This window comes from Diceros bicornis, chromosome 4, assembly GCF_020826845.1.
Source record: "Diceros bicornis minor isolate mBicDic1 chromosome 4, mDicBic1.mat.cur, whole genome shotgun sequence".
NCBI classification, from domain to species: domain Eukaryota; kingdom Metazoa; phylum Chordata; class Mammalia; order Perissodactyla; family Rhinocerotidae; genus Diceros; species Diceros bicornis.
In genome coordinates, this window is record NC_080743.1 from 94,631,588 (window position 1) to 94,639,833 (window position 8,246).

The following is an 8,246-nucleotide window of genomic DNA, read 5'->3' on the forward strand; positions in this document are numbered from 1 at the left end:
GGCAAGAGTGAATATCCTTGCCTTGTTCCTGATATTAGAGGAAAAACTTTCAGTTTTTCCCCATTGAGTATGATATTAGCTGTGGGCTTGCCGTATATGGCTTTTATTATGTTGAGGTAAATTCCTTCTATACCTAGTTCGCTGAGAGTTTTAATCATGAAAATGTGTTGAATGTTGTGAAATGCTTTTTCTGCATCTATTGAGATGATCGTGTGATTTTTATCATTCATTTTGTTAATGTGGTGTATCACATTAATTGATTTGCATATGTTGAACCACATACCACTCTTTATGGTTATATTTTTCCTGATTAAAGTGCCAATCAAAGTTTACCAATTGTATTTAGCTGTTAGGTCTCTTTAGTTTGCCCTATTCTGTAACAGTCTTCCAGCCTTCAAAGGGTCCAGTTCAAGATTGGTCAATATTATATAGTTTACTACTGCTAGAACTATTCTCCTGCAATTGCCTTTTAATTAGTTTTCTTACTTCCATTTGCTCCCATATAATCCATTCTCCAGAATGATCTTTCTAAATTATAAATTAGATCATGTCACTCTGATGTATAAGACTGTTTGCTGAAGGGGATGTGTGGTCAGGGAGGGTTTTCAAAAAGCAGGAATATTATGGCATATTTGTATACTGTGGAGAACAATCCTGTATAAAGGGAAAAATCAACAACTTGAGAGAGAAGTTGGACAATTATAGCAGTGATGTTCTTGGGTAGGTGTGAAAAGATGGGATCCAGAGCACCAGCAGGAATTGACTTGAGGAGCACAGATAGTCATCCTTAGTAACAGGAGTATGGGTACAGCTGCAGGTAGATTGGGAATGTGGTGGTGGAAATCTGTTGAAATTCTCTGCTAATTGTTACTATTTTCTCATCTGAGAGTGAGGTGAGAAGGAAGTGGTAGAGGTTCGTGATGAAAGGAGATAATATAGAATAGTCTTCCAGGAGATCAGATTGGGGAGTGAAGGAATTAGAGAAATCTAGCAGGATTAGGGGGCAGTGGGGGTAGGCGTGAGTTGAAGAGCAATCAGTTAGAGTGCTGAGTGTTTTTCCTCTACCTAAGGTCAAGCGCTCAGACGGAGGTTTGAAATGGGTGGAGAGTTGGATTTTGACAAGAGTTGGAGTTCTCGTATGCAAGTATGAATGAATGAGAGGGGACAATGGAGTTGAGAGTGTATGTCAATGTGAAATTATGTAATCACGAACTCTAAGCTGGGTCATGAGGGAAATAAGAAGATGAAGGGAGATGGGGCAGTGAAAGATGGTAGAGTGTTTGGAGTGGAAGTCCCAGGGGTTTGAAGAGAATATTGTATTAGAAAGAGTTAGCTGGAAGAATATGACATGGTTGGTGGAGAGTGGGGTGTTCGTAATTCAGACTGTGGAGAGTTGCACTTGTTGAGAACGACAAGATCAAGACCTGAACTGTCTAATACCATAGCCACCAGCCATGTGTAGCTCTTTAAATTTAGATTTAAATTAATTAACATTAAATAAAATTAAAAATTCATTTCTTCACTGGTACTAGCCGCTTTTCAACTGCTTACCAGCCATGTGGCTATCTATTGGACAGCACTGGTCTAGGGCATGAACATAGTGGTGGGTGGCTGAGACAGGTGGTAGATAAGATCATTAGAGGTAACCAGCTTTAGGAACTGAGAAGACGTGACGTGGAGGAACTGTATGCTTGATTTTGAAATCATTGAGAATTATGACAGAAGCAATGGTGAAGAGAGAGACACTGAGTCAGAGATCCATTCACTTCTCCTCCACGCGGCTCCAAGCCTCTCTGAGATAGCTGACCCCACCCCCAGCTCCTAGTGTGGGTCTTTTGGTCAAAGGGGAATCCACATCCCCCTAGCAAATGATTGCCTGTAGAAGGAGGCTTTAATGCAATTCAGGCCATGAGGACTTAAGATATGAGGAGAGATTCACTGGAGGCTTTAGGATATATATATTAGTTAGTATAAAAGGGAAGCTGATGTAACAGAGACCTCTAAATACAATGGAACATATAAGACAAAATTTTATTTCTCTGTCATGTAACAATTTGACCAATCTAGGCTGGTAGGGCAGCTTTGTTGCCTGGGTCATTCAGGGAACCTTGTTCCTTCTGTCTTGTTACTCTGTCATCTCTGAGGACTTTGTCCTTTGCATGGTTGAAGCTGGGCTGCTGCCATGACTATGACACAGCTTGCAGAAAGGAGAAAGTGAGACAGTCCAGAGACAGCAATTTCCTTTTAAGTAAATGAGGGGGAAATTACATGCATTATTTCCATTCACATTCCATTTGCAAGAGCTTGATCATGTGGCCACACTAGCGGCAAGGAAGTCTGGGAAAGGCTGTCTCTAGCTAGGTGGCCATGTGATCAGGAAGAAGGGGTAAACAGACTTTTGGGATGCAAGTTGCTGTCTGCCATATTCTACTTGTGGAAGAATTCTGGAAGTGCTTCTCTCTTTTTCTATAGGGTGTAGTCTGGAATTGTAGCAGCTATCCTCTTAGCATGCTGAGGATGAAGATGGTCCAGGCAGAAGGGCAGAGCCAAGGGAGTTGTGGAGAAATGGCACTCAGCCACTGGATTAAGTTAACCCTGAAGCCCATCTTACCGCTGGACTGAGTGACGTGAGCCACGATTTTTCCTTGTTATGCCAGTCTGAGTTGAGTTTCTGTTTCTTGCAGTTAGGATGTTTCACAAATTATTTAACCATTCCACTTCTGACGCTGTTATTTCTTTTTGCCATTGTTACAAACAATGGAAGAAACATCTTTGTATCCATATCTTTGTACACATGACCTTTTCTATTGGATAGATTCTAAGATGTATAATTGCTGTGCCAAAGGATATGTGCATTTAAAATTTTGGTAAATACTGCCAAATTGCCCCAAAATGCATTTTACAACATTTCATTCCACAATCACCACCCTCCTCCTCTAAAGTTCTGGAATATCTCCTTTTGACTCCTTTTGTGTCTTGATTTTACAGAAGAGCATCTTGGTGACGTATGTTCTCCTTCTTTGCCAACGTTCAGGCTCAGGTTCTGTCCCCAGCCATGTGGTACACTTGCTCCCTCTCTGTTTACTAATCTGGCCATAACTCGAATCACACTCACACTCTTTATAAAGGCTGCTTGCACTTCTATGACAACAGATGTCAGATATAAAAATGTTGCATAGTCAAATAGTGTAACTTTGTAGGAAAATTTGCTCAATAGTCTTATCCTATTGATATAAGCTAATAGTCTCATATTTTCCCTTTTGGTTAAACTTTTTAGGTCTACTTTAAAATGTCTAATCAAGTTCTACTTTTTGCAGAGAAAGCACTAAGTGCAGACTTTTTTAAAATCAAAATGTTCTGAAGTTAGACTATTTAAAAATACTGTATTCTATCTTAACAAGGACAGGACAACCCTAAAGGGTGTTGTTTTTCTCAGTTGTCTGCAGCTTCCATGAGAAACTTCCTAAAGTGGGAAGCAGTGGTTGAGAACGGGCTTGGGAGAACACAAGAAGCTCTTTGTGTTTGGTTTTGTTTTTTTTTTTTACTAAGGAAGATTTGCCCTGAGCTAACATCTGTGCCAATCTTCCTCTATTTTGTGTGTGGGTTGCTGCCACAGCGTGGCCACCAACAAGTGATATAGGTCCGTGCCTGGGAACTGAACCTGGGCCGCTGAAGTAGAGCATGCCGAACTTAACCACCAGCCCCAAGAAGCTCTGTGTTTTATCTCCTCTTTTTATGACCCCTGCAGGGAATGGCAGCACCCTCCAATTATTCTGGAGGTGAGTGTGGAGAAGTGAGTGGAGATGGCACCGGGAGGCCAGTGGGAAGGTAGCAGTAACCTAGACAAGAAATGAAATGGGCCTGAACTAGCCAGTGAGGAAGGGGAGAGGGTGAGGGACAGACGAGTCTGTGAGATATTAATAATATCTCACATAAGAATAATCTCACATAATAATTCTTTAAGGGAGCACTTACTAAATGCTAGGCTCTGGGGTAAACCCTTTACGTGCATTATCTTCATTTATTCCTCCTTACAACGATGCTCAAGTTTTATTTCCACGTTTTACAGACAAAGAAACTGAAGCTGGAAGAGATTCAATAACTTGCCCACGGTTGTGCAGCAAAGCGGTATTCAGCCCTGGCAGTGTGACTCTGGGGCCTTGCTTTTACACACAGTTCCATGTGACCCCTGCTCTGCACTAGAGACACGCTTGATAGGACTTGTTGACTGTTAGATGTGAGATGTGAGGGTCAGAGGGTCAGGTGACTTCTTTTGTGTTTCAGTGGAAAACTATGGATGAATAGTATTGCTATTCCTTGAGAGAGGTGTTAAAAGATAATTTTCAAAGGAGGTAAAATCATGACTCTCATACAAATATAAAATGAATACAGTTTAAAGATTTTATTTAACTTGTTATTCAGGAGGGAATTGGTAAGATGTTACGACCAGTTCAAAGGAGACTCACATTTATAGATCAGGAATATTGACATGAATACGCAAATGGACGCAAAACTAGTGTTTTCCACAGTGGGGAATGGAAGCCCATTAAACCACTGTTGGATATAATTTACATGTCTATAGACAAAAATTATTTTGCATTGCTGTTAATTGTCTATAATTTAAAGAGTTTTACAATAGCTTCCGTAGAAGCAAAGTCAGATAACACCAAAGGGTGTGCTCTAGACAATGCATGTCTGTTTACTTACCTACTTATTTGTTTAGTTATTTTTTTGACTATGAAAGAAGAAAACAAATACTTATTGAATGCCATTTATTTTTAAACTGTGCCCTTCCATATAATTATTTATTGAAATACATTTTTTTCCCCCTACAGAGGGTAAGGAGGATGCTATTAGGGAGTGAGTAGGGGGCTGTTGGGGAAGAAAATGAGGTTAATTTTGCACATATTGCATTTGAGAAGCCCATGGCATATTCTGTTGGTAACGTCCAATGAGGAGCTAAGTCTGTGGCTCAGAAAAAATGAAGCAACCAAGAAAACATGCAGCCTGCTTAGGAAATGATAGTAATAATAGCTATTAGTTATTAAACACTTACCAGGACTTATGTGAAGCACTTTGCGTGGATCACACCATTTAATCGTTATAACACTCTTACGAAGGAGGATGTATTATAACTCCTGTGTTATAGAAAGGGAAACTCTAGCTTAGGAAAAGTAAGTGACTTGCTCAAGGTCACATGGCTAGTAAGTGGCAGAGCTTCCACACTGGGCACAGTTCTCTAAGTATCCCCCACAGCGGGGCACGTTGAAAGATCCAGAGCACTGGAATGTAAAAAGATAGACATCTTTACCTAAAACTGGCCCAGCAAGGGGTACTATTCATATACATTAAAGAGAATTTCTGAAAATGTAAAATTATTCTTGGACCTGAAATGCCTCAGGAGCCTTCTGATTTAAAGGATGTGCAAGAAGCCAAAGCATTTATGTTTCCTCTTTTGCTGGATTGCTGGCACCTAACTAAGTTTATCATTTTTTTTTATGAATGGGAAAAACTAATACTGTTTTCTAGTATGATTTATGGAATAATTTCAAGACTAAGAAATAGAACCCTTTCTTCCTATTGAGTCTTTTCAAGATTATGGCCATAGAGTAGGTCTAGCATAGTCATGGTCAGAGAAGAGGGAGGGATAAACAGGGAAAAAGATGCATGTGGAGATTCAGAAACACAATGATGTACACAAGGGGAAAGACCTGCAAAATCCCAGACACGGTGGGAAAGATGCTCATCGATAGAGAGGCAGGTCCACACACCCATAGGCAGAGGGAGAAAGGGAGAGAGACATACAGATATTTTCAAGGAGTAGTATCCTTGTCATATGACTTTCATGATATCACTGTTAAGACTTCTGAAGTCATTTGAACATTGGAAAGCACAGGCTTAAGTGGTGAAGTAAAGAGCCCTGGACGTATGATGTGGAGACCTGTGTCCTGACTCAGCCACTTGCTCCATCACCTTGGACAAATCAATTGACATGTTCTTGTCTGAGGCTTCTTAATTGTTAAATTGTGTAGTACAGCCTTCTTCATGAAGACAGAGCTTCTATAGCAACAAACTCAGCTACTCTCACTAGTATTTGGCAGAGATTCAAAGGCAGTCAGGGGAATTTCTTTTTATAGTGAGGAAAGAGGAAGGATTCAGGTATGTCCTCATTGGAACCTGTTAGCGCCAGGAAGGTGGGGGCGGGCTACCAGAAACAAGGCATCATATGTGACTGGTTTGGGGAGTATATTTGACTTTCTTTTGTTGGTCCTGAGCTGGAAGTAGAGACAAAAATTAGAGAAGCTGGCAGTCATTGACCAAGTCCTGACTGTTGTAGACTGATGGCTGCAGAGACTGTGGGTCAGAGTTCTGTTGTTGAAGATAGTCTGGCCATTGTCTGTTTGTGTATTGCATCTCTCAGTACAATATATTCAGTGCAATAGATGAGATTAGGCTCAGGGTCACCGCTGTGTCCTCGTGGTATGTCGCTGTGGTCTGGGTATTTTACCTTGCCATGTTTCACGGTGGGCACTGAACCTCCCCAGCCAACTTCATGAAGAATGCTAAAATGTCAGCTCTGCTTTGAGGGAGAAAAAACCATCTCCAGAAGTCATCTAGATTGTATTCAGTGGAGCAGTTTTTCATTAAGAGTTTCTATGTTAAGGGTTCTGCACCCAATTCCAATGTGTGTGTGGCATTTTCTCCTACACTGCCAAGCAATTCTTGGATAACAGCTGGGTGTCCTACAATTTCAACTCAATTCTGATATTATCTACATGGAGGTAGAATCAGATTCCACAGGTTAAGGGCTCAGTCCTACAAGACTGTTCCCCCTTCCGCTTCAGATGCCAATCGCAAGTCCAGGTTGTCACCTGTGCTTTTGAGGACCAGCTATAAATCAGAGGTCCCCATGACATCCTCCTCAGGCTATATTAATTTGCTAGAGTGGCTCACAGAACTCAGAGAAACATTTTACTTACTAGATTACTGGTTTATTATAAAAGGATGTAACTCAGGAACAGCCAGATGGAAGAGATGTATAGGGCAAAGTATGTAGGAAGGAGTATGGAGCTTCCATGCCTTCTCCAGGCCCACCATTCTCCCCAAATCTCCACATGTTCACCAACCCAGAAGCTCTCTGAACCCCATCCTTTTGGATTTTTATGGAAGTTTCATTACATAGGCATGATTGATTAAATCATTGGCTATTGGCCATTGATTCAACTTCCAGCCCCTCTCCCATCCCTGGAGGTCAGGAGGTGGGACTGAATTTCCAACCCTCTAATCACATGGTTCGTTCTCCTGGCAACCAGTCCTCACCCTCGGTGGGGGAGGTCCAAAAGTCACCTCATTCATATAACAAAAGACACCTTTGTGCTCTTAATACTTAGGAGATTTCAAGGGTTTTAGGATCTCTGTGCCAGAAATGGGGATGAAGACCAAAGGCATATTTCTTATTATAAATCACATTATCACGTATGTTAAAAAGTGAAATAGGTCAGGAAGAAAGTCAAAACGTGGAACAATCAAGAGGAGCTAGAAGAGCAGGCCAGAGTGGAGAGAAGTGCCTTGCATCTGTACTTTCCTACAGAGCTCACTCTTTCCTGACTTCCTAGTTTTTGAATCCCTCCCGTATCCAAACCAGGGGCCTCTCTGTGAGGTGAGGTTGGCCATCGAAACCTGACAAAGAGGAGAAGTGAAGGCCAAACCTTTTCCGGCTGTGAGTCCCATCCTCCTCAGATGTGAGAGAGAATCCAGGGCTGAGTCCAGTTGGTCAGAAACTGCCTTTGACATGGTTTTGCTTTTGTTCTTCTTTTTCTTTCTTCCCATACTCTCTCTATTAAAGACTTACTGGCTGTGGCCTTTCTCTAGTAAATTTCATTGGATTTGGTTGACTCTTAAGAGGAGGCAGCTCCGTTTGCCTCTTAAAGCAGAGTTGTAAAGGAGGATCCGAACAGGAGGTCTTTCTCCTCTGGCTGCTGGATGCAGCTCCAAGAGCAGGTGGGGGTGGCTGTTTTCTGTGGAATAGGTCTGATTTGGGTTACTATTGTGCCAGCTGGAGCACCCCCTTTTGTGGTAGAGTGCATTCTAGGGGAATGAACACCCTCAGGCAATACATTCCTTTAGAAACACTCGAATGAACTCAGTGAAGCCCCCTGTCCTTTACGGTCTTTGTTAATAGACTCTTCATCCCCTTCTCTTTCTCCCCTCATCTTCTCCCCAACTCTTTAAAAGAGAATAAAAGA